The sequence below is a fragment of the Numenius arquata genome, chromosome 2, assembly GCF_964106895.1.
Source record: "Numenius arquata chromosome 2, bNumArq3.hap1.1, whole genome shotgun sequence".
NCBI classification, from domain to species: domain Eukaryota; kingdom Metazoa; phylum Chordata; class Aves; order Charadriiformes; family Scolopacidae; genus Numenius; species Numenius arquata.
Genome location: NC_133577.1, coordinates 60,970,056 through 60,996,438, shown reverse-complemented (window position 1 = coordinate 60,996,438; position 26,383 = coordinate 60,970,056). Strand labels below are relative to the sequence as shown.

The window sequence follows — 26,383 nt, the reverse complement described above, 5'->3', positions numbered from 1 at the left end:
TAAAATTTACCTGGACTTTTAAAGAGCAGGGTCTGAACTTCATAGAAGAGGTCCATCCAGATGAATTTTAGTCTTGGTTTTTAGCTATAATGCGTAGTATGTACAGGCAAAATTATTTTATAAATGAAATACCTGCACGTGTTCTTTGCGTGTGGGCAGAGCTTTTTGTCCTGCAAATGGTTTCTGATATTCTGAACACTGTTTCTTCCCTGTTCCTGTTGAATGTGTAGTTGAAACAATTTCTGTTTTCCTTTACACTGTTTCTATAATGACCTAGGCATGTAGTTAGTTGAGACGTTGTGTTTAAGATCTTTAACTGATCCACGTACCAATGAGTATCCTGTACTTTTTCCGTGTGTGTATTATTTTTCCCAGTGAGTACCGTATGCCAAGCTCACTCCTGATGTGAGCACATACTGTTTTGAAATAGGAAGCAATGAATTAGCATTTAGGACTGGCTTATGAGCAAGATCTTATTCTTTATTTGTTTACTTCTGCTTCTTGAACGTCTGTAATTTTTAGGCCTGCTGTTAGAACTGTCAGTGAAATTGTAACCCTTTCAGGAGAACGAAGCAACAACAAAATGAAGAAGAAAATAGGAAAGATTCCCTATCTGGGTGACAAGATCATTTGTATTTTATAATGTTTGCCAGGGTAAAAAAATCTTCAGCGTGGAATGTTGCTTACGGACCTGGAGAGACAGCATCCATGCACTGGTCTTTGACCCCTTTCCCTCATCTGGTACCAGTGTGAAGTATCCCACATTGAGCAGTTTTAGGTGGGATCGATATCCTGCAAATGGCTTCCTGGCCAGCAAGTGAAGTTATTATGTGGGATTTGAAGTCCAAGGGTTGCGCTTCTGTGCTTCTCAGGTGGCATAGTTCTTTTTATTAACTCTTGGTAAGATTTCAGGACTGCCGTCTCCACCTATCCTCTGCTTCTGTTCTTACATTTTTGTGTTGTTTTGGAGAGAAGAAATGCTGCAAGAAAACACATTTCATCAGGTCGGTAGGTTCTATTAAGTGGCTTTGTCAGATGCTTCCAAACAGAGCTGCCAGTATTGAAATCTTTTAGTTCTTTGTTGTTTGAATATCAAATGGAAAATTGGTGTCCCCTCTGCTAATCTTGCCTAGTATTTGTGGTTTTCCCCCTACTTTTAGAATAAAACACTGTAGATTTCTGGCTTGACGTTATGAGATGTATTATGTATTCAACTTGTGCTGAACCACGTGGACATAAGGGCATTTGGCATCTCACAAGAAGGAATATGTTCACAGATTAATCCTGTGTTAGATTTCATGTTAAACGTTGTTGCGGAAAAGCTGTAGAAGCTGATGTTAGTTCTTTTGCTGGGCCAGAGATGTGGTTAGAAGGTGGGTACTGAAATTCCTAGCGCTCTCTTAATGGTGAGCTTCTCTGAGCTCCTGTCTTCTGAGTTAATGGATTGCAGTACATCTCTGCAGGTTTCTGGGAAGCTGAGTGAGGGAAAGCAGGAGAGCTCTTCCCATTGGGTGGACCATACCTTGTTGGGCATGCTTGAGGCAACTGAAATAGTAAATCAAGCGAGGTAAATTAGTGCCATGTTCTGATCTCCCATCTAACTTCCTTGCTTCAGCTGTGTGATTTACTTGAGACCAGCTAGCTTCAGCTGGTGCAAAATGAGTGTGCAGAGATATTTGGATAAAATTCAGTTTGAAGGGAATTGTGGTTCTCAGTCTCTCCTTGTTTGCCATGGAGGGCAAATGCGTCGCATCCGGTCTCGGCTGGATGAAGCCTAGAAGTCCAGAGTTCTCTCTGAATTCTTCTCGTACTTTAAAGCTCCTCCCTGCTTTGTATATACAAACAACATTCTTTGAGAGAACTAGAGGGCGGAAATGGCTATGAACAAAACCCATATCTTTTCTGATATGTCAGAAGTTACCATAAAAGAATAGTGTGCTCTGTGTCTGCTGGTAGCTGATTTCTTTTCTTCCCATTTATTTTCTAGGAAAAGAAGGCTTGGTTGGATATTAAGGAAAGTTTTTCTAACAATAATGGTAGTAAGGAACTGCAAAGCTATCTAGGGAAATTTCATGTGTGGACGTGAGAGGTTCTCTTAGAATAGCCTTTGAGATGTTTTTCCAAGCGGGTCTGGGAACCTGCTTTTTCTTAGGCAAATGTAGCTGCTGCCGGTGTTTCCTCTCAGCCTGCACCTCCAGTGCCTACAGCTGCTTGGGGGCTGTCACCCCCACCTGCTGCATCCTCATGCAGTGCCAGTTTCTCTTGCTGTTGGGATGCAGAGCCCAACCAGTAAGCCCCACTTATGCTCGACTTGGTGCCCAGTGTGCAATGTTAATGTTGCTCTGGAGCCAGGAGCTTGCAGTCCAGGTCCCTGCCATTAGGTGGGATTACGGAAGAACAAACCAGATTTCTTCCATCTCTTCTGTTGTTGCCCTTCTTTGATTCAGGAGTTGCTAAACCGTTTGGTTTGCATTATCAAGTTGTGATTTTTGCGTGGTTTTTGTTTTTTGTTTTGGTTTTGGTGTTTTGTTTTTTTGGGGTTTTTTTTGTGGTTGGACTCGATGATCTCAAAGGCCCCTTCCAACCAAGAAGATTCTGTGATTGGTGGCAGACTCTTTTTTTCTTTTTTTTTTTCTTTTTTTTTCTTTTTTTTCTTTTTTTCTTTTTTTCTTTTTTTCTTTTTTCTTTTTTTCTTTTTTTCTTTTTTTCTTTTTTTCTTTTTTCTTTTTTCTTTTTTCTTTTTTCTTTTTTCTTTTTTCTTTTTTCTTTTTTTCTTTTTTCTTTTTTCTTTTTTCTTTTTTCTTTTTTCTTTTTTTCTTTTTTTCTTTTTTTCTTCTTTCCTTCTTTCTTCTTTTTCTTCTTTTTTCTTTCTTTCTGTCTTTCTTTCTGTCTTTCTTTCTGTCTTTCTTTCTGTCTTTCTTTCTGTCTTTCTGTCTTTCTTTCTCCCCTTGAATAATAGTGTTTAAGTCCCAGGTAGACTCCTAATTGCTCTTCATTTTGGCCAAGCTACTATTTGATTTATCAAGTCCGCTCGTTAGCTTAATGCTTTTATGGCTGCCAAGAGAGTGCTAGGTGGTGTGAGTGAGATGAAGTGGCCGGGCGTTGTTAAGCTTTGCGTGTAGCGCGGTTTCTTAGCAGCCAGATAAGAGACAGTGGTTTGAAGGACACGATCCAGCGCTGGAGGGCCAGACCCTCCCAACCCTTGCTCACGTGAGTGAACAGCATCAGACTCGGGAGAGAGTTCCTGCAGGAGGAAGGGCCTGGGGATGGGTGCATGGAGGGTACAGCACGTTCTGTGCATTATGTCCCGCCGCCCAGCCCAGTAGTTCTCGTCTGTTTGGTTTTTTAATACGCTTGTTGTCAGTTCGTGATGGATTTTTTTTTTTGTTTGGTTTTTTTTTTTTCCTTTTTGAAGTCACTTCAGTCTGAACATAACTGGATGGTTCTTAGAGGCTGTTAAAATCTCAGCATGCCAGCTGTAAAATTGCCTAATCAACTCCAGGAGATAATCTTTCCCGGGGGAGACCTTTGAATGCATTTACTGTCGGTAGGAATAGGTCAGATGGCTCCAGGTAACTTTCTGGGAAGGGAGTCTTGTTTTCAAAACTGTATCTACCTGCTTTGTTAAGAACTAAGTAATTGGTTAGTGGGACCTGTAATAAAAGTCCCCTTTTACATTTGTGCTAAATCCTCTTAAAGAAAGCAAATAACTCTTGTTCATGCTGCTCAGCATAGAAATAAAGCAGCTGTTGTGACTGTCAGGCTTCAAGAAAGACTTCACATCAGAAAGAGTTTCTAGACTTGATTGGTTGATGAAACTCAACAGGCTACGGCAGTGCAGTCTGGTCTGCAGTTTCTCCTTGGAGTCTGAAAAGTGTATTGAGTTTGGGCCTGAGAACTAGTTCAGAGTTGTATTTTAGGTGGGTAGGTGACACCTGGAGGAGCTAAGCTGCGGAAATAACTGAGATTGTCATAATTCTCCTGGAAGTTAAATGATAAAAAAAAAAAGTGAGTTTTGGTGTATCGAACTTGAAGAATAAATCCCTTCCTTCCTATGCTGGACTCCAAAATTCAGCAGTGGAAATACTGGAAAATGTCATTTGGAAGTGATGCTGACCATATTGTTGGCTTAAAATACCCGGTTATAACTACTTCCAGAGATTTCTAAAGCTTTGAAATTGCAAAACTGAATAGCTCTGAATTATACTAAAGCTTCTTCAGATCTCTCACCTTCCTCCCCTTAAGCTGGGGAAGGCAGAAGGAAAAAAACAACTACCAAACAGGCAATATTGTTTAGGGTTATGCTTCTCTTGTTCTGGCACTTGTGAGCCTGGAGTGGCTACAGGGCTGTTAATTGAATTATCTTCTTGACACCTCTGGCTCTCCCCCTTATGCACGGATGCCTGTGCGGTCTAGGAGGTTATTGGAATCCTGGGCTCACGAGGGGGAGAGCAGGATCGTGCTGTGGGCTCGGGAGTACAGGTGCAAATGACACGGTTCAGGTCCAGGGTGCTGTTACACTGGAAATTTGATTGCAAAATGCAAGTGTTTATGTAGGAAGAGTGGCTGGAAAGCTGCCCAGCAGAAAAGGACCTGGGGGTGTTGGTGGACAGCCGGCTTAACATGGGCCAGCAGTGTGCCCAGGTGGCCAAGAAGGCCAACGGCATCCTGGCCTGTATCAGGAATAGCATGGCCAGCAGGAGTAGGGAAGTGATGGTGCCTCTGTACTCGGCGCTGGTGAGGCCTCATCTCGAGTGCTGTGTTCACTTCTGGGCCCCTCACTACAGGAAGGACATTGAGCTGCTGGAGCGTGTCCAGAGGAGAGCCACCAAGCTGGTGAGGGGTCTGGAGAACAAGTCATATGAGGAGAGGCTGAGGGAACTGGGCATGTTTAGTTTGGAGAAGAGGAGGCTGAGGGGAGACCTCATTGCCCTCTACAACTCCCTGAAAGGAGGTTGTAGAGGGGTGGGTGTTGGCCTCTTCTCCCAAGGGAATAATGACAGGACCAAGAGGAAATGGTCTGAAGTTGGGGCAGGGGAGGATTAGATTAGATCTTAGGAAGAATGACTTTACTGAGAGAGTGGTCAGGCACTGGAACAGCCTGCCCAGGGAGGTGGTGGAGTCGCCATCCCTGGAGGTATTTCAGAAACGTGTAGACGTGGCACTTCAGGGCATGCTCTAGTGCCCGAGATTGTTGGCTTGTGTCTGTTTGTGGGTGGGTGTGGGGTGTGGTTGTGGGTGTTTGTTTTGGTTTTGTTTTGGTGTTTGGTGTTGGGTTTTTTTTGTTTTGTTTTTGTTTGTTTTTTTGTTGTTGTTGGTTGGACTCGATGATCTCAAAGGTCCCTTCCAACCAAGATGATTCTGTGATTCTGTATAGAATAAGTACGTATGTATATTTTTAATTGATGTGTGGGTACATGCAGACCTATTAATAGATGAAAGTAAGGAGAGGGGAGAGAGGAAATAAAGCACCACAGCTGCGGTTTATCAAGATTGACTTGAAAACAAATATTATTCTAGTAATCAGAGGAAATTCTTTGTAAAGCATGTACAAGAAAGGTATTTTAACCCACCTCAACGATTTCCTGCCCAACTATATCTGAAGCAAATCAGACAGGCTTTTCCCCCCACCCCCTGCCAAGGGTCACTTTTAAATTACTGTTTCTCCCCTCCTCCATTTCTGTTGATGTTGGTTTTTTTTTGGTTTAGATATTTTTCTGTTCTCTTTGTCAAATGCTTTTTAACTGATTTTCGACCTGGTGTATAAAACTGCATCTAAAAAGCGCAGCTTGCGGGCTGGGGAAAGGATTTGGTTTGGTGTTTTAACTGTGAGATGTACTGAAGCTGAAGGAGAGAGAGGTGCGCCTGTTGCTTTGGGCGTTCGCGTGTGTGCCTGGCTGGCACGTTGTGCAGTTGCTCTTTCGGTGTGCTTTTTCCAGCCTTCTCCTGATATTGCCTCCACCAAGGGCTGTAAGGCTGGGCAAACTCGGTACCTTTGCCTGGTGTGCTCCGTTTAGTGGTGGAGGTGGGGAATGTCAGTCTGCTTTGGTCAGTCGCTGCCGAGTTTGCCACAGCTGTTTGGGTAGAGCACTGGCTTTTTGTACAGCTAGTCAAAGGAGGCAAAGAGAATAACTTTTTACCCTCTCTACACCATAGAATCATAGAATCGTCCAGGTTGGAAGAGACCCTTGGGATCATCGAGTCCAACCATCTACGCTACACTACAAAGTTCTCCCCTACACCATATCCCCCAACACCACATCTAAACGTCTCTTAAACACATCCAGGGATGGTGACTCAACCCCCTCCCTGGGCAGCCTGTTCCAATGCCCGACCACTCTTTCTGTGAAAAATTCTTTCCTAATGTTCAGTCTAAAACTACCCTGTTGCAGCTTGAAGCCATTCCCTCTCGTTCTGTCCATAACTGTTTCCAGCTCTTAAACATCTGAACTCCTAATAATGTTATGGGGGAAAAAATGGTCAGGCACTGTATGTAACCAGAGAAACGGAGATAAGTGGTTTCAGCGAAGTCACCTGGAAAATGGCTGGTGGGCCAAGGGGTTGAGTTTGGCTTTTAAAACACTGCGGATTCATCTTGTTGAACTTCAGCTGCCCGAGGGTGATGCTTTGCTTGAGGCTCTGTGAGTCCTTAAACCTCTCTTCCATTCAATCATTTTTATCTTGGCTATTAGAAAGGATTTTTCTAACTCTAATAACATTCCTGCTTCAGTTGTCTGGCAAAGATAGGAATTAAGGAAATGCAACCAAAGGCCTTTATTAAGTGAAAAAAGAAAAAGAGGAGGAAAAAGAAAAAAAATAAAATACTTCAAGTGGATGCTCTACTTTCTGCTGCCCAGAGAAGTTTCCCTTTTTTTATTGGCAAAAAGACTATGAATGCCTTGTGCTAATACGCCTTCTTTCTCAGTGTGTATCGCAAACCACAAACACACCATTTATCTGCACGGAATGATATTAATAATTTGAAGAGTGACTAGAAATAAAAACAAATCTGGTTAACATCATCCACGACCTGACTTGATTAAAAAGAATCTCCCCCTTGAAAAACCATTCAAACGCTGTTTCTGAATGAAACTGTAGGTAATAATAGTGGCTGATAATACAGGACAGAAAAGCATTTGCAAGAAGTGTAAGCTTGAGTTTCTTTCTACTGAGCATGTATATTTGAAAAGAATGATAGAAGAGGACTAATTAAAAGACTTCATGTTGGGGCTTTTTATGTTTTTCTTCTATGATCTTCTTAACATTCAATGATTGATGTTTTCAAACGTCGCTTTTTCTTCGAAATATATTGTAAAAGGCTAAATTGTGGAGAGAGGCGAAAGAATGAGGGACAACTGTTTCTGCAGTGTTAAAATGCAGCTTTGGCTCCAGCATTTAAAGGAGTCGGAGGTTTCTCAGGGATCTGTGGTTAAGGGGCATTTTCTACTGCGTCATAGGTGATCTGGCCACATGGGGAGCTGAAGAGGCATTTCTTTGGGTTCTTTTCTGATAATTAAAAGCACAGTGCAGGGGAGCACGGAGGTATTTGGCTCCTATCCCTTTTTCCCTGGATACAGCAGACATTGCATATGCCAGCACGCTGCTTTGCATGGCTTTTGAGCCGTGGGTATCACGATGTGGGCAGAGTCCTAGTAAAAGCACTGTGAAAGCGGTCTTTTTTGGAGCATGTTGGTTACTGAGGCCGGGTGGAAGGAGGACAGCGAGGGAAAAGAGCTCAGTCATTTGCATGGGTAAGAGTGGGAGTCAGCGTGAAGGAAAAGGAAATGACTCTTGATGTGGGAACAGGTCAGGAAATCGCAGGCAGGGATGGAATAGCTTTGGAGAACTGCATCAGCGGGGCACTTCTATTCAGCATCCTGCCATGGTCTTGGGACTAAACTTCAGTTTGGGACTTAGAGAAGGCTCTGGGGAGACCTCGTAGCAGCATTCCAATATCTGAAGGGAGCCTACAGGAGAGCCGGAGAGGGACTTTTTGTCAGGAAGTGTAGTGACAGGACAAGGGGTGATGGTTTCAAATTGGAAGAGGGGAGACTTAGATTAGATATTAGGAGAAAATTCTTTCCTGTGAGGGTGGTGAAGCACTGGAACAGGTTGCCCAGGGAAGCTGTGGATGCCCCATCCCTGGAAGTGTTTAAGGCCAGGCTGGATGGGGCTTTGAGGAACCTGGTCTGGTGGAGGTGTCCCTGCCCATGGCAGGGGGGTTGGAACTCGATGATCTTTAAGGTCCCTTCCAACTCTAACCATTCTGTGATTCTGTGATCAGTTCTTGCCTGTTGCTCGATTGCTTTCAGCAGTTCACGTTGCAGTATCTGTGACTTCCATTATAAATGGAATTAATGTGTCATTTTCCCTCTCCTTTGCTTTATCCACTTTGATCTTAAGTCAGCCCTGTTGTAAGAGACTTTTTGAGGGGCGATGTCAGAGGATGTGCTGACATGTGGATCTCTGGTTTTACAGGGAGTTTGCAATTGCTGGAAATTACATAAAAAAATACCCCTGGAGAGTGCTGTTGCTTTACAGAACTGTTGTGAGCTAAAAGATAGGGGGAAGAGATTTAGCCCAGGCATGGTGCAGTCTTTAATAGACAACCAAGCTTCCAGGGCCTGATTTTTCTCATTGAGTAATGCTGCAATTTGTTAGCCTGTGGGCCAGCTCACTCGGGGCAAGAGTATAGGGATCTCTAACATGGTGCTGCCTTGCACGGTGCACAGCCCTAGAGAGACCCGAAAACCCCACCTTGTGCCAGCCTCCCTTGAGGTGGTTAAATCCATTCCTGGTTATGTACTGGATGCTGGAGTGAAGCAATCGAACCAAAAAAGTATTGATGCTTCTAAAAGGGATACGGGAACTTCAGCAAGAGGAGGTTTTTTTTGGCATGACGTCAGTAACTCTTGCTTGTTTATCTTTTTGGGCTACAACTGGGCAAACTGCTGTTAAGGCACAGAAGAATATTTTATTGACTAAGGGACTAGTTTGTCCTAGAATTAGCTGTCTCTTGATACACAGCTATTTATACAGATACGTACAAAGTACTGTTACCTCCCTTGGTAGGTTACCACCAGTACTAGAAAGATGTATCGTGAATACACTTCCTCAAGAAACTGGCTGTAAGACCAAGGGGATTTCAGGGTACTTTTTTTTTTTTTTGACAGGAAGATTGAAAGGAGTCTTTTTTTTCCTTCTGCGGTGCCACACGTTGTTGCAAGGAACAGCCAGAATCCTGGCTCTTCACTCCTTTTGCACTCAAATATTCGTAACCTGTAGGAAATGCAAGTTCTGCTGGACAGGCTGACTGGGGTGAAACCAGCCTGCATCAGCACCTCCAGGCTACCAGCAGTTGTGGCCGGCACACGTACTCAGGGCATCCTCGGCGGGAGGGAGCTTGCCGTGCTTCATGTGCCACCTGCAGGCAGCATCTTTCCTGAGGATACTGTTGGTGTGAAGCCCCTCTGCTTTATCCTGCTTGGCTCACGTTGTGGCTAAACCTTTCTCTGCTTGTTGTTAGACAACAGCAAAGCCACCACTTCTGGTCTTTATTACTGTAGGTAAAGTGCATCAAAATAGCTTGGAGGCCTGGCAGTGACCTTGCGGTTGACATTTAAATCTGGCCTTTTTTTTTTTTAACCTCTGAACCCCTTTTTTTTTTTTTATTCTTTTTACTAGCACAGAGGTATGAATTATGTTGTTTGACTAGTGAACGCTCATCCTCTCTCCTGCCTCCAGAGATGCTGCTGAATCACAGAATCACAGAATCTTCTTAGTTGGAAGGGACCTTTGAGATCATCGAGTCCAACCAACAACAAAAAAAAAAAACCAACAAAAAAAACCACAAAACCAAACAACACCAAACACCCACAACCACACACCACCCCACCCACAAACAGACACAAACCAACAATCTCAGGCACTAGAGCATGCCCTGAAGTGCCATGTCTACACGTTCCTGAAATACCTCCAGGGATGGCGACTCCACCACCTCCCTGGGCAGGCTGTTCCAGTGCCTGACCACTCTCTCAGTAAAGTCATTCTTCCTAATATCTAATCTAAACCTCCCCTGCCACAACTTTACACCATTTCCTCTGGTCCTGTCACCATGCTTTGGTGGAGATGTGGAGCGATTCTTAAGGGTCACCTACGAGCTACTTGGTGCTAGTGGCTTTCTTGGGGCTGCAGGAGCAGCCTGTTGGAAAGAAGTTGCAACTGTTTGCTGGGCAGGAGGCTGTTTATTTCACTGCTGAGGCATAAGTGTTTGTTTCACGATGTTTCATTTTCTACTTTAGATTTCAAACCCTACAGTGCCCGTTCGCTTGCCTCGCCTTACCAGGTCAGGCATGTAACTTCTTTCTTTTACGATGGTGGAAGTCATCGTGCCTCTGTACTGGGCGCTGGTGAGGCCTCATCTCGAGTGCTGTGTTCACTTCTGGGCCCCTCACTACAGGAAGGACATTGAGCTGCTGGAGCGTGTCCAGAGGAGAGCCACCAAGCTGGTGAGGGGTCTAGAGAACAAGTCATATGAGGAGAGGCTGAGGGAACTGGGCATGTTTAGTTTGGAGAAGAGGAGGCTGAGAGGGGGACCTCATTGCCCTCTACAACTCCCTGAAAGGAGGTTGTAGAGGGGTGGGTGTTGGCCTCTTCTCCCAAGGGAATAATGACAGGACCAAGAGGAAATGATCTGAAGTTGGGGCAGGGGAGGATTAGATTAGATATTAGGAAGAATGACTTTACTGAGAGAGTGGTCAGGCACTGGAACAGCCTGCCCAGGGAGGTGGTGGAGTCACCATCCCTGGAGGTATCTAAGAAACGTGTAGACATGGCACTTCAGGGCATGCTCTAGTGCCTGAGATTGTTGGTTTGTGTCTGTTTGTGGGTGGGTGTGGGGTGTGGTTGTGGGTGTTTGTTTTGGTTTGGTTTTGGTGTTGGTTTTTTTTTGTTTGTTTGTTTGTTTTTTATTGGTTGGCCTTGATGATCTCAAAGGTGCCATCCAAACAAGAAGATTCTGTGATTCTCCTCCTGACGCTGTCATACTGTCCCACGTGCAGGAGGTACCTTGAGTGGTTGCCTAAGTCAGTGGTGCTGGGGTTGTGCCGGGGGCTGTGACAGTGGTGTTGACGTTCCCTGAACTGTGTGCCTGAGCTGGTGGCGCTGGGATTGCTTCCCAAAGGTGTCAGCAGCCCTGGCGTGTGGATGCTCTGGCCCGCTGGTGTGGGTTGGAAGCAGGGCTCTGCACGCCAGCAGGTAACTGTGGGCTCAGCTGTTCAGAGGTAACACCTGGTTCAGTCACCTCAGTTAACTTTGAAGCACATGGTAAATTGCATGAAATTAATGGACTTGTACTCAAAACATTGCCTACAAAGAAGTATTTTGTGTTCCAGATGTTTTAAGTTGCCTCCGTGTTTATAAAAGTGATACTTAATCAAAGTAACTCTGAATGGCTTTTTGAGCAAGACTGAAATTTATTTGCAATGTTTGTGTTGGGGAAAATGCTAGTAAAACTTCATTCTGCTTGATACAAATGATTGATTTCAAGAACACTTTATAAGCACGTTGCTTGATTTATACGGAGTTGAAATGTAGGAAAAGGGAGAGGGGATATCGATGAGTAGCCATGGTGGGGCTTGTCCATGTGGAGAGGAACTGGTTTTGCTGACATGGGGACATGTGCTGTTAGCTCAGGTGGGAGACATGTACCTAACTAGCATTTAAAAGGCCTCACCTGGAAACCATGCAGTGATGCTGAAATTCCTGGTGGCTTTCCTTCAAAATATAAAGGAGTTTGTCCAGTAAAGCTACAAAAAAAAAATAATAAATCTTATCTTACTGAACGTAAAGAAATGCTTTGTATGTTTTGCTCTTGATGTGAGCAATAAAAAAAGGGTGATGAGTTTTCTCGGGGAATGGAAATCTGTTTTTTAGGTGCTCTAGGTCTCCGTTTTAAATCGGTGAAAGATAGGCACCAACTATCTCTGGAGAGTCTGGACTTGACTGACGTCCTTCACAGTGAGAAGCAATTGAGGAAGGTGAGATCAGCTCGTCTGCCTGGTAAGAGATGCAGAAGTTATTCTTTGACTGCCTTGCCCGGGAATGGGAAGGAATAAGTAGTAATGTAAGTAGGTCAATTAAAGGGTTTCACTCCTTAAGGAGGGCTAGTCTGTAAGCCTTAAAATTCTGTAAGCTGATAATGACTGTATTATCTGTCATGCTGGTAATTCTGCTGTCACTCACTGGTGAAGCGGAGGGTGCCATGGAAACTTTTTCTATAAGGATTTTTTTTTTCTTTTTTTTTTTTTTTTTAATGATAGGCACTGTTGCCTTAGGTGGCTTAGCAGGTCTGATTTCATTTGCTGTTGTAGAGCAGTAATGTGCCGTGCATCTCTCCCTCATGTTCAATGCCAGGGTTTGGTTTATTTTTTTTCCAAGCTTTCAGCCACCAGAAGACCGATGCAGGAAATTTTACGGGAAGTCAGTTTTTAGAGGCAGAGCAAGTATCAGAGACAGAGGTGAAGTTTGTTCAGTTCTTCACTGTTTCATGTCTGATGCAGCCTTCTGCTCTTCGTTCTGTGCAGTGGTATAAAGTCAAAGTGCGAGAAACCAGTGAAATAACTGTGATGACTTGTGCAAGAGTAGGTCTGAAATCAAGCATTGCTACGCTTTCCCTTAAGGTTTATTTAATTATTATTATACTCTTTCATCCTTATTTTTGGTAGTCTTTTGCTTTATGCTAGAGACCTTGTTTCCTTCCCAAATAACTCGCAACAGAAGTGTTTAGGACCTTTACCGATCTTATATAGACTAAAATTTTCATGAATACTTAGAGCTTAAGCAACTTGCCCTCCTTCCCCCCCTTACCCCCCCCATTAGCTGTTCTTTTAGGTGATAAATTTCTAGGCTTTTCAAGTAGTTTCCTGATATCATGTTGCTCAAAGAACAAGTGATTTGTAGTGCGTGGGTATAGCGATTTGGACAGTACTTATTTCCTTCAGTTTCTTTGAGATGCAAAAATCAAGCAGTTTCTTTTTTTGTTCCTCCTGCTGGGAGATGGCAAGAGATTGCTAACTGCTTCCTTAGCTCCCATCAGAGATTCATTACGGCTGGTCTTCCTGTCTTGTATTTAAAATTTAAAGGTAAGAGATTAATTTACTAATTTAAAAAGGGACTCTTGTGTAATTTCAGTATCTGCACCTTCTGGAAAACTGTCTTGACTCTTGAGTAACACACTAAATACATCAAAATCTGTAATCACGAACTGGACCAACTATTACAACCAAATAGGAAAAGGTCTAAGAAATGAATGTAATTTCTGACACATTTTCTGATGATGGGAGATCACCTATACTTTTGAAAACAAAAGGAAAAAAAAGACACTTTATAGAGACTATAGAGAGGCATTGCAAAATGGTCATGCAGAGTCGAGAAAATGGATATTTGAACAGGAGTAGAGAAACTGCCAGAAAATGAATCAGCAACATCATCTGCATCGTTCTCAGGGTGGCAGGCTGTTTCTAGGTACTCGGATGCACTGGATATTTTATGAGAAAACTGCAATGATCGTGGACACTGAGTTGTATAATTGTTTAATTTCTTTAGCGCTGTTGGAATGAAGATGCTGGTGCAGGTATTGTTTCCTTGAACAAGGCTAATTCTTAACTTTGCTTCTTGATTTTATAACTTGTGTGTTTTGGGGGTGTGCGCATGCGCCTGGGGGCTGTTTCTTTAAAATGAGTGTTTTTAAAGGACTACCGCATGCGGATTCTGTTAATAAGGGGTGTTACTGTGTAGGACAGTGATTTGTTGTGCAATTAGGATGTTGTTTACTATCAAGGAAAACTAATTGTCCTTGATTGAGCAGACAATTTGGTCAAAATTTTGTAGCGATAAAGAAATTCCATATCCGCATCTCAAAACTTGTTCTTGAAATGGCTGTACGCGTGACTTAAATCCTCCACATTTTAAAGATGGGTACTGTGCCATCGTTGTTTGAGAGTCCCAAGGAAAATGATAGAAACCATAAACAACAGTTTGTGTGCCCACCTCAAATGCCAATACAGGCAGTTGTGCCCAGTTTTTACTGCTCATTGATCCTGCAGGTTTGTGTTTCCCTGTACTTTGTTTCTCCCAGGTAGGAATACCTCTGTATAGGACATGTGTTGTTTCTTGAACTGCTTTGTGATAAGGAGCAATCATACACGTTACCCTCTGCATGAGGGCAGTAGATGTGTTCATTCTGTCTTTGAGCACGTGGCTGTTGTTTTCCTTGGTCTTGCTGCCATGGTAGTAAATGCTGGTTTTACCACTGCCTAAATTCAGGCAAGAACCAGGGACCAGTTCACAGAATCACAGAATTGTCAGAGTTGGAAGGGACTTCAAGAGATCATCTAGTCCAGCTCCCCTGCCAAAGCAGGGTTGCCCAGACCATGTCACTCAGGACTGCATCAAGGTGGGTCTTGAAGATCTCCAGAGAAGGGGACTCCACCACCTCCCTGGGCAGCCTGTTCCAGGGCTCTGGCACCCTCACCGGAAAGAAGTTCTTCCTCATATTTGAGTGGAACTTCCTCTGTTCCAGCTTGTGCCCGTTGCCCCTCTTCCTGTCACTGGGAACCACGGAAAAGAGTCCAGCTCCATCATCCTTCAACCCACCCTTTAGGTACTTGTAAACATAGATGAGGTCTCCCCTCAGCCTTCTCTTCTCCAGGCTAAAGAGCCCCAGCTCTTTGAGCCTTTCCTCATCAGGGAGATGCTCCAATCCCTTAATCATCTTAGTTGCCCTATGTTGGACTCTCTCCAGTAGTTGCCTGTCTCTCTTGAACTGGGGAGCCCAGAACTGGATGCAGTATTCCAGCTGTGGCCGCACCAGTGCAGGGTAGAGGGGGAGAATGACCTCCCTCGCCTACTGGCCACACTCTTCCCTATGCAGCCCAGGATCCCAGTGGCCCTCTTGGCAACAAGGGCGCATTGCTGGCTCATGGAAAGTTTGCTATCCATCAGGACTCCCAGATCCTTCTCCTCAGTAGTGCTTTCCAGAAGATCCACCCCTAACCTATATTGGTGCCTGGGGTTCTTCCTCCCCAGGTGCAGGACCCTACACTTGCCCTTGCTGAACCTCATTAGGTTCTTGTCTGCCCAGCTCTCCAGCCTGTCCAGGTCACGCTGGATGGTGGCACAGCCCTCTGGAGTGTCAGCCAGTCCTCCCAGTTTGGTATCATCAGTGAATGTGCCGAGGATATGCTCTGTCCCCTCGTCCAGGTCATTGATGAATATGTTGAACAGGACTGGGCTGAGTATTGACCCCTGGAGGACACCGCTGGTTACAGGCCTCCAAGTGTGAACAGTTGTTCACATTTAACTTGTTCCTGGGGAGGCCTTTGCTGCTGCTTCCCGCAAGGCAGCTCTGCCTTATGGCTGTGTCTTGCGCTCTTTGTGTTAATTCGGTGTTTTCTCTTGTGCAGACCAATCCACGTGGTGGGTCCACCCTGTCCAAAGACGACTAGGTTACAGCAGAGTCTCGCTAGGGCAGGGGGTTGTTTGTGTAGGGTTAGATTGGTAGAGAGCTCCAGGTAAAGGGGACTTTGACTTGTAATCTCATTCCCAGCCTGCACCGGTTTATCCCAGTGTGCAGTACTGCCACCTTATTCATCACAGTGACTTTTCCACCACTTCGCCCATCTTGGTTGCCACCGCTCTGTGCTGGGGGTGACAGAGCCCTGTGTGACTCTGCTCAGAGCCCACGGCTGCGTGCCCAGGCTGGGGCTGCATGGGTTAGGCTGGCACATCGCCTCTTCTGGCTGGCTTCTTTTCAGCTGTGGTCCAGAAGATTGTCACGTAAATAGTGTGACTTGGTGCCGGTTTCTCATCTGTGGGTTTGCAGCACAAAAAATAAAGATGACTTGGCTGTTCAGGTGAGGAGCCTAAGGATGCTCCGGCAGGGGTCACGTTGGAGCCTTGGGTGGTTGATACAGCATCCCAAGAATTTTTTCGAAACCGTTTTATTTCTTTTTTTTTTTTCCCCCCGATTGGAAATTTTTTTTCCATGGGAATACGTTAAATCATGTTCTTTTTTTTCTAAACGTGAAAACAGAGAGGTTTCCTCAGTTTGCCAGTGTTTGTCCCTTTCTTCCTGCTCGCCGTCACCTTTTTCCATGAAGACAGAAGCAGAGGTTTCTGTGAAACAGAGGGAACTGAAAAACAGATGGAAAACAAACTTGTGAAAGCAAGCATTTTCTGTGAACTTGGACTAGCAGTAACTCTCCTTTTTTGTCCTCCAGAAGGCTTGTTGTTGCTGTGTTGTTTCATGCCTGGGATGGCTGAGGGTGGAGGTCTGTAGAGCTGCTGTGAAAGGGCTGTGCGTGATAAGAGTGGGAGGCACAGTGTCATAATTAACGCTGTCAGAAAGTGTTTTTTTAATGTGACTAGTGTTGTGTTTCCAGCATATTGTATTCATTTTCCTTTTATTGTGGTCTGACAGTACACCCTGAGCTCAAACCAATTTTTTAATCCTGAAAATGCTCTCAAGTCAAATCTGGCTGTGGGAGTTCAGGCCTCTAGGAGTTTAGGGTTTGCTTCACAGCTGGAAAAAGTTACTTTTTCCATTAAAACAGGCATTAACTGGCTTTAAGGGACTTACGATCTTTTTATCTTAAGAAACCTCATCAGTAATAAGAAGAGCTTAAATTGTGATGGTCTGCTAATCCAAACTAAGATGTTCTGGTTTATGATGTTTCTATAGAATTGAGTGTAATGAAATACTATCAATGTTAACAGAAACGGGATGTATCCTTAATGATTCTCAATGAAAAAAAGTTCTGAATTAAATGCATATGTGGAAGCTTTTGAATCCTTTGGTAAGTTTTATTTATTGATTGCATGTTTTAATTTTGATTGCAACAGCAAATTACTTGAAGGGATCGTGAGTGCGGGACTGTTTCTGCCGTTCCTGTCTACAGCTTCCTAGAAGCTATGCATATGTTGGCAGCAAAACAATCCTGTAGCCTTCAGGTTCATTCTTCCTCATGAGGTTGGTTGTGCCTAACTCCCTTATGTGACATCTCAAACATCTGTCCGAAAATGTCATCCAACTGCGAGCTGATTTTTGGGCTTGGCAAAAGCCATATTTCGGGATGGTTAGACTCTCTGCAGAAAGCACAAGTGTGTCTGCTGCCCTCCTTACTGGCTTCTGGTTGCCCATTTCTTAAACAGTTTTTCTCCTTCTAAACATTTGCTGGAACTCCTGTTTGCTGGGGTTTCTGTTCTTGTTTGTTTTTTCTTCTTTGTGGAGAGAGGTTTTGTGGTACTTCTTTTTTTTCAGTGTAGAGAATTTAGGCAACATGTAGAAACACATGCAGCTGGAAATACTTCTGGTTTTAGATATACCTATATACATGATCTATGGGCATACGTTATGTACTTTATGTGTAATAATATTCAATCGCGTTGATGTGTGTCCAGACATAAGGCTCTTTAATACTTGGGCACTTTGATATTTGTGTGCCGTCTTTTCCTCTTTGCTTGAGCTTGATTGCAAGTTACAACATTCGTTCCTCGTGTGGTGACAGTTGGTCAAGGACTTTGAGAGGCAGAACAAACTGAGGTTGGATCCTTTGCACAAGCTATGGTATGATGAGAGGATGGATTTATCTGGTGAGAAACATGAAATGGTGACCCCAGAACAACTACTTAGGCATCTCCAAGTTGTACCACTAGCTTGTTGTCCCCGTGGGGTTTTTTTGACTGGGTGTTTGAAAGCGCTGACTGCGAATCAAGTGTATTAAGTGTTATAATTTTTGTTACCTCATCACGGGGAAGCTTGTAGGTCCTTACATTAAAGCATTCAGTAGAGTGGATTTTGAAGCAGGTTGGTGGTTTGTCTGTTTTAACAAGTAGCAGATTTCATTCTGTAGCTGGAAGATGCTAGTATGTAAATACACTTGGATGGGTGGAGGATTTGTGGCTTCATTCTGGTTTTGAAGCTTAGACGTGTGTGCTAGCAATTAAGAATATGGTATTTTATTTTATAGCTGATTTGAATTACTACTTTGTTGTCTGGTGAAGAAACTCTATTCAGATCAGGAGTCAAACATCCCTCTTAATTGTTCTTCACATTGTTACGCTGATATTTAGAGGCCCCAAGCAGATCAAGATCACCTTGTACCTGGTGATGTATATACACGTGTGTTTAAGAGATGATATCCTAGTCTGATTTTTTTTTTTTTTTAATATAGTGTAAATAAACAGTGATATAATGGGGCAAAGTCAAACTTCCTAAGGTGGTTATTGCTTCTGGTCTCTAACCTAGAGATATGCATACCTGCAGTATCTCTGGCAGCTGGGGGAATCTGGTCTCATACTGTGAAGGGGAATCTACCTCATCTTCTGTGGCTGCTCCTCTTCCTGTGGCTCTGTCTGTGGGTGACTGAAGCCAGCAGTGCCACGTGGAGGGTGACAGCAGTGCCTGCTGATGGCAGACTCTGTTGTTGGTGCCCTTTTTGGTGTGCTTCCTTTCCCATTCCCCTCGCTGTGAAAACCAGCGGGAGCCTTCCTGCTCGACGGGAGACGTAGATTGAAGTTAAAGCTGAATTAGTTTAACATAGGTGTGTTCAGTTTCCTCCTCCTCCGAGGTCAGAGGAGTTAGTTTTCCTGTTATTTGCCTTAGAAACCCTCTCTGTTTGTAGTACTGTTTACCTACGTCCTCTCCTCTCTGCTCTTGCAGAGGCAACCAGAGTGGACTTTGGTGTAGCTCCCCAGTGCCGCCCTCACGTCCTGCTGGAGCTGAAGCTGTTCACACCAGCCAGCCCATGGGGGTTTGCTTTGCTTTGCTTTGCTTTGCCCTGTCGAAGGATGTTCTGTATCAGTACACCGGTTAATCTATTGTAAACGTTTGTTTGTTTGCGGTATTTCATTTTTATCTTACTAGCCACCTGTACGTCCGTGTAGACTTGGGCAGAGTCAAGTCTGCTGTAGTGGTCTGGTTCCTCTTGATGTCAATGGGGTTGCAGGTCCTTACGTCTGTTCTGTATTCCAGCTGTTGCTTAGCACACTTCAGATAGGCTAAATCCTATCATTCATATCTACCTATGACCTTAGTGCTGTGAAAGGTCCTGCGCTCTCTGGCTGTTGGATGTACTTTGATGCTTTTGGCAAATGGGAAGAATAAAAGAAAAGCAACAGAATCACTTTTTGCTCCTTAGAGATCTGCCATCATTTGTGTCTCTCCTCTATAGAGGAAAGGTATGTTGCAAGCACCTAGAGAGGAGAGAGAATGTGCTATTGATTGCCTAGATCGCTTGCTTCAGTTTTATACTGCTGCTACTGCTACTACTATGATTTAGAACATTGCTCCTCCTAGCTTTGTGTCAATCCCCCTCCTGGAGCTTACATATATTTCTGTTAGCAAATGTCCTGGCTGTGCGTTTTTACTGCCTTTGCCAAATTACAACAGTATCCCACCATGAGTACAGTAGCTGACCAAATGTGAATAACTGTGTTAAGAATAAATAGGGTTTGTAAAATGCAAAGTTGTAAATAAATGTCTTTCTGGTTTTACCATTCTTCCTTTACTGTCTGACCTGTAAATTCTGACTTGTGTACTTGAGAAACAAGGTGCCATTGTGGCATTGAAATCAAAGTGATAGATAAAGTATAATAGCAAAGGAAACATGCAGGTTTCCAGCTATGCTTCTGCTAATACAGGCTGATGTCTTGTCAAATACATAAGATACCGAAAAATAAAGCCATCTTACGTGCATTGCAATGTAGTAGAAGATTTCATCAGCTCTCGTAGTTCTTACTAGTTTAAAAACATTCTCTTTTCACCTGTTGTTAAAAGAAGGAGAGGACATGGATGTTATTCAGGGCGGCTAGTGGTGTCTGTGCCTGTGAGCTCACATGCAAGAATAACGCTGAGCAAAACGCTCGCCCGTTCCTAAAGCATGTTCCCCCGTGAAGATCTGTTCTGGTTTGTGTCTTCTCTGAAATATGAGCAGATACATTTTGTTGCTTGCTGGGCTGTATGGTATCCCTCTCTTGCTGAATTCATTAATTTAAAAAAAAAAAGTTTACAAATGTAAGGATTTTTTTTTTTCCCTCCAAAACATGCAACTGCATTAGATAAGAAATTCAAGTAGAAGTAGATTTGCTTAATACATGAGTGTGGCCAGAGTTAGCCATAGTAGTGTTGGTGCCAACTGATCAAAGGAAGGAGTTTGATGCTATTTACTAGGTGGGAGTGTAGACAAATTGACTCATAAATATCCTGTAGAGTTTATTATTTTGGATGTTACTAAGCATTAAGTTTTAGAGGATGTCTGTGTGGCTAACATTTGATTTGGGGAAGATTTGCTAAGTCAGCCAGAAAGAAGTAAATCAAATTTATAATCACACATGTCTTTGAACAAGGCTGCAAGTGAATGACAGAAAATAGGATGGATGTTATTGTAATGAGAATTGGTAGCTGTTTCCATAAAAGCTGGTATAATGGTGCAATAGGAAAAGGACGCATCCTGTCAGCTTTAGGAGCTTGCATGTTGAATGATAAGTGGGTCTGGCTGAAAAACAAATGCTATGCCAGATTGAATGATGAAGCCCTTTTCAGCTTCCCATAATGAAGATGGATTTTAAAATACTGAGCTTTTACGTGTTTGTGTGTTGTTCCTGAAATTACTCTATTCTCCGTCTATACTCAAGAAGGCGAATATATGAAATGGAAGACACCTCGTTGCTTGCCCCAGTGTTCCCATCCTCTCCTCCCCGCACCTCTGGGTGTTGAGCCAGGCTCCAGGCTTTGGCTCCAGAGCTGCGTGCCAGCAGCTCTCTGAGCCAGCTGCCCATGTGCTCAGGTGGGCTGTTGAAGCTTTGCTTTGAGGGGGCTCGTTTGGTCCCATCGGAGCATCTTTGGTATGCTCTGGAGATCTAGCTGTCAGCACCTTTGCTGTCTGCAAAATGAAGAAATAATAATGGCAGAGAAGAAAGCCTTAAGTGTTAGTATCTTAAAGCGTGGGGAATTTTTTATTTTTTAGCCATTGTATGCTTGCTGCATGTAAGCATGGATTACAACAGTAGACAGGAACCCTCTTGGGAGCCTACCTAGCTTGTTCTCCTTATTTAGGCCCTCCATTTTTCCATCCTTCATTTCCTGTGAGGGCTGTCCTGGCTGGCCGGACTTGCTCCAGGCCCTGCCATTGAACAAGTGAAGTTTTAAATGAGCTTGCTTCAGGAAGGAAGGAAGGAAGAACAGATGAGCACTCCTCCAGGAACACTCCAAACAAGCCATTGGGCTTCACACCTAGCTCTCTCTACAGCAACACAGGCTGGCTGACTTAACAAGTCAGCTCTGCTGACTTGTTTTCTTTGCCTCGGACTAGGAGCTTCAGATATCAAGGAAAAGCTACGTGACTGAAGAGAAAATAAAAAGCGCTCAGGTTTCCCACACTTCTGTATCTGGTTTCCTTGCCAGTGGCTGTCGTGTGAGATGTTGATACCGCTACACCCAGTCCTGCACAGTTGTGCCGGTGCTGGATGTACTCCAGCTCGTTGAAGGAAATATTATTCTTTTTATCCCTTCCCTGAGGGCAAAAGTCCTTCCGTGGTCCATTTAATTACTGCAGGTTATTGTGATTGAAATTTCCACTATAACGACGAGTGCCAGGAATTGCAGTGTGGTTTCGTCTGAAGCCTGACCCTGTGCTTACTGATTTTGCTGGCATATTTGGGTTGGTCAGGAAGCCATTTCCCCCCCCCCCCCTCTCCGCTCTTACCAGCATAATTCTGTCAACAGCAGCCCAGGTGTAGCTGCGCTTATTCCAAGCACGAAAGCCCTCTTGGTGCTGTTGCTAATCCTCCAGCGGAGCCTTCTGCCAAAGTAAGCTGCGTCTTGGCTAGGCAATGGCGTTTACTGGTATGGCAAAAGTTAAGCCATCGGATCCTTTCCAAGACCCTGAAGCAGGCACCCAGCGCTTTGCCGGCGTGCGGATGAGATGACTGCAGGGTGAGCTCCAGCCTGGATTGAGTTTGTTCCCTTGGAGCCATGACTTGAACAGCCATGACTTGAACTTCCTCGTTGCAGCCGGGCAAAGTGTCCCAGAGGGGCTGTAAAATGCCCGTAGCTGACCTAGAGAAGATTGTGGAAGCTGCGTCATGGCTTCCAAAAGTTCAGTTTGCATTTCCCTCACCCTGGGCAGGACCGCGAGTAGGAGACCAGTGTGCTGGGGAGGCTGTGTGCAAGAGGGGTTTAGTCCCGGAGAGATACGTTGACTCCACGGTTGTTGGCAGGACACGTTAGCCTCTGTTGAGCTTGTATTGTCATGGACTTGCTGTTATCGGTTCCTGAGTTAGCTCTGGTCATGTCTAGACGGTGGTGTAACAATATACCATAAATCACGCTCGGGATCTTTCCAGCCATGCCCAGGAAACGTGGTGCTCTAAGCAAAGCTAATGTCCATAGGCATAATCACAACAAGGCTGCTGTGTTTCCATGAGCTGTGATGGGTAACGAGTCCAGCCTCCGCAGCATCGCAGCAGGTCATTGAGTAGAAGGGAGTTGAATATCTTTATTTTTGCATCGAGTAAAAAAAAAAAATTCTTTCCGGATATTGTGACTTTGCATTTTACAGATGTGGGTTTATAAGGGAGAGGCACGGGTTGGGGACTTGAGCACCTTCACCCTCTACTGCAGTATTGGTATAACTCTGTCTTCTAGCCCTAGCCAGTTACAGTGCGTCCCAAATTTCCAGACAGAGATCAGGTCTGTAGCAGGTAGCCTGTGCCTCCACTGACATTGGCATTCCTCGATCTAACTCTAGAATACAATATGGGCCAGAGGGCTCCTTTCCCTTTAGTGCTGCATCTTTCCTTAATCTAAGGTCCAAGCCTAGGATGGTCAGTATACCCAAGAGTCTTGAAAAATATTTTTGAGAACAAAATTCAGTTTTCTGACATCCCTGTGTAGCTTATAGAGTTTTAAACATCAAATAAGAAACAGCCTGAAGTTCTGTGAACTGTACTTTATCTTCTTTTTATAAAGCAGTTTAGTTTTGTTTATTTGTTTCTAATTTAAAAACTTGTTTGATTTCTAACCTCGTTATTGCAGGCCCTAGAAATATCTTTTGTAATTAGCACAAAGCTCGAGTGCTTTTCCTTTCTGATGAGTTGAAAATTCGACTGTGTAATCTACCTCTACAGGAAAAAAGACATAAAACTCTGGGTTTTCTACTCCGATTCATTCATCCTTCTTTCACACATACCTAAAAGGTTTTGAAATCTGATAAGGGTTCAAGCCCTCTTTGGTAGCAGTAAACAATTGCAAATAATACAGCCGTGTCTACGTGTGTTGACTTTTTGTTTACTCTTCTAAGCTCTCTTTGATCTTATCGTGGCTTCTGGCAACAGGAGCGATCAGCACGTACTAGAGCGCTGTGTTTTTTGGTGGGCAGGCAGGAGGCTCCGCAGCATGTTTGGTGCGGGGACTGCTGCGGGAACCCAGTGCCGATACCCGCAGGTTTCCAGAGATTGAAGTGGGAGAGGCCAAGAAGGCCATCCCAGCTATCTCTCTTCTAGCACAGCTCTTTTTTACCACTTGATGATTTGTTTATTTTATCTGTTTTTTCTGCTGGCCTCTTTATAAAAGTCTGAAACTTTGAGGAAGGCGAGTTTTTTCCAAAGCGTGTAAGGATTTTGGTGAGGTGCAGGACCCTGTCGTCCTTTTGATGGGAATCCCAGGTGGAATTTTCAAATTTCCTGTAATGTTGTTCTTGGGAAACTCTTCCGATCTCCAACCAAAATCTCCTCCCCCTACACACACTCCTTCCTTTTCTTACTTGTGTACCACTATGAGTCTCTTCTGCTTCTCCAGCACTGCCATAGGATCCCTTCATTCCCCCTTCCTTTTTGATTTCCCTGTGCTACACACGTTTCTGGGGAGGTAACCTTACAAGGAAGATAATGTCTCACCTCTAGTCTGTTCTGTGGCAAGTGCTGATGAAGACATCAAGCTCCAGTGACTCGACCATGCTCCGGTATTTGTACATACACTTGCACAAGTGCAGTTCTCTGTGTGTATTCCAAATTTTTTTCAGTCTTCCTGGAAATAAATTATAATTGACTTTCCAAGTAAAAATGTCTACATTTTTATAATTTTTCCCCTCATCTCTATGCCAAGTGTATCTTGGCTCTACCCAGAGACCTGATTAAAAATGTTAAAACACACTTACCAGTGTGCAATGGCTACATTTATAGCATCTGACTTGAATGTTTGTTTCATAGTCTGGGTTGTAACAATCTGATTCTCAGACTGCCATTGACGTCAGTTTAATAGGAAAATTCAAATAGAACCTGTATTAGATTTTCACTATTAAGTTAACAATAAAAACTTTCTACAGATGCCTTGCGTAGACAAGGCTGTTAACAGAAATATTACATTAATGAAAATCAGGCCTCCAGAAACAGACTAGCTTCTTTTTTTAAAATAAATAATTTTGTTTTCCACACTCTAGTTCACAAAAATATTTCCTTTTTAACAGTGCTAGTGGTTTACATGTTAAGTATTGGGAGGAGGCAGCTCTTGGCCATTTGCGGTCATGTTGCAAATCTCAGCTTTTCCAGAGCTGGAGAGCCCTTCCAAAAGTCTCCATTTGACTGATTTCATTGTTCTCAACCTCAGATTTCCCCCTCAGTTTCTGCAGCACACCATGTTTATCAACTCTTTCTTAACCTACTCAGTCATGGTGCTCACAAGGTACTGATACAACCAGAAAAACTCTGTGGAGGTACTAGCTCCGGTCAGGACAACATCTGTCAATGTTTGCACTACTTGCAGTGGTCAGGAGTCCCTGTCTTGAGGACAATGCAGTGTACTGCAAGGAGATGGTGGAGAGAGGAAATAACGTTCTGCTTTTAGAGGTGGATAAATCCTGGTGTAGACCAGGTAGGTGACTTGCCTATACACTAAATCGGGAAGTCTGGGTGTGGACTTACCGAGGGAGTTGCAGAGCATTTTGCCTCCCTTGTTAGTAATAATTAGGACTTCTATGAGACATGACATGATAAAACCTTATCTTGCAGCCTTTAGTAAAACAGAGTGTTTTCCTCGTCCTAGAAAATTGGCCTGGAAGGGACTTCTGAAAGTTTGCTTTGTGTCTTCACATCTCAGTGGTAGGGCTGACTCTGCCCGGCATATTCCTAACCAATGATTGTCTCAGTTATGCTGGGGAAGCTCCAGCAACGGGCATCATTTGGGAAACTAGTTCTAGCACTTCGGTGTTCCTCTTCCACCAAGTCTCTCTGCATGGTTAGCCAAAATCTCCCAGCCTGCAAGCTTCAAGTGGGCATGCGGGGCTGGCTGTTCTGTCTTTTTAATGGACATGAAGTCAGTTGCCATGCCTCTCCTTGGTCTCATCTTTCCTTAATAGGTTCTTCCAGCTTTTGCAGTTTTCTGGACTTACGCAATCAGTTCTTAGAGCTTGCAAAGTCTTGGGAAAGTTGCTTGCAGGGTAGTACTGCATAAGTGTAAGCCATTTCATTGCTTTTTGGCACAGCCTTAGGTACCGGTGTGGCCTTGACTGCACTTCACAGCAGCAGAAGATGATAAGCTAGAAGGGTTTCTGGGCTGCAGTTCTGTGACTAGTGTGCACCATTTGATTTTTGAACTGTGGGGGGAAACAGCTTTCTTGTTATTTATATGGTCTCTGACAGGATGGTGAATCCTATTCAAAGTCAGAGCCTCATAAAAGGCCTGGAGGATTTGGCTTAACCTTAAGGAATTGAAATCAGTCCAGAAATACCCAAGTCATAGTTTATTAGCTTCACAGTTCAGTTGCTGCCCAACTGAAATTGTTACAAATTTTTACAAATTTTTTGCAGGAGAACAGCTAGTTAAAATCGGACGACTTTGTTTTGGCAATTTAGCATCTGTGCAAGACTGACCAATACTTAATATTCCTGTGTGTTAAATGATCCAGACAAGTGGTACTTATCTGGGCACCTGCTCTTTAAAAAACTGAATTTCCCGATGGCCAGGGCTTCAGTTACCTCAATTTTTGTGTTGAACACTCCCTGTGGATGGAAGCAGGGCAATTGCCAGGTCTGGACACATCACATAAAACCTGAATGTATTTCTGTCTTTTGTCTTAAACCTTTTAAAGAAAAATGAGTATTTTGGAGGAAGAAGTAAAGGTGAACAAAAAAGATTGAAGGAAAATGAACAGGAAGGAGGCTTGGAAGAAGTGAAGGGGCTTAGCTAATGACTGTGCACATGTGTCTTACTACTTTATTTCTGCCTTTATAGGTAACTCCCCTTATACCAATGCATTTACCTAATGTAGGTATAATAATATCAGTGGTGATTAAGCTGCTCTTGTGTAAGGTAAGTATATTTGTGCTA

The 26,383-nt window shown here is 43.8% G+C and overlaps 1 protein-coding gene across 1 annotated transcript in view; it reads left to right on the top strand.

Moving 5' to 3' along the window:
- The window catches only part of PDE3A (phosphodiesterase 3A), a 277,318-nt gene that overhangs the window by 16,928 nt on the left and 234,007 nt on the right, over positions 1-26,383 (top strand). The window lies entirely within an intron of this gene.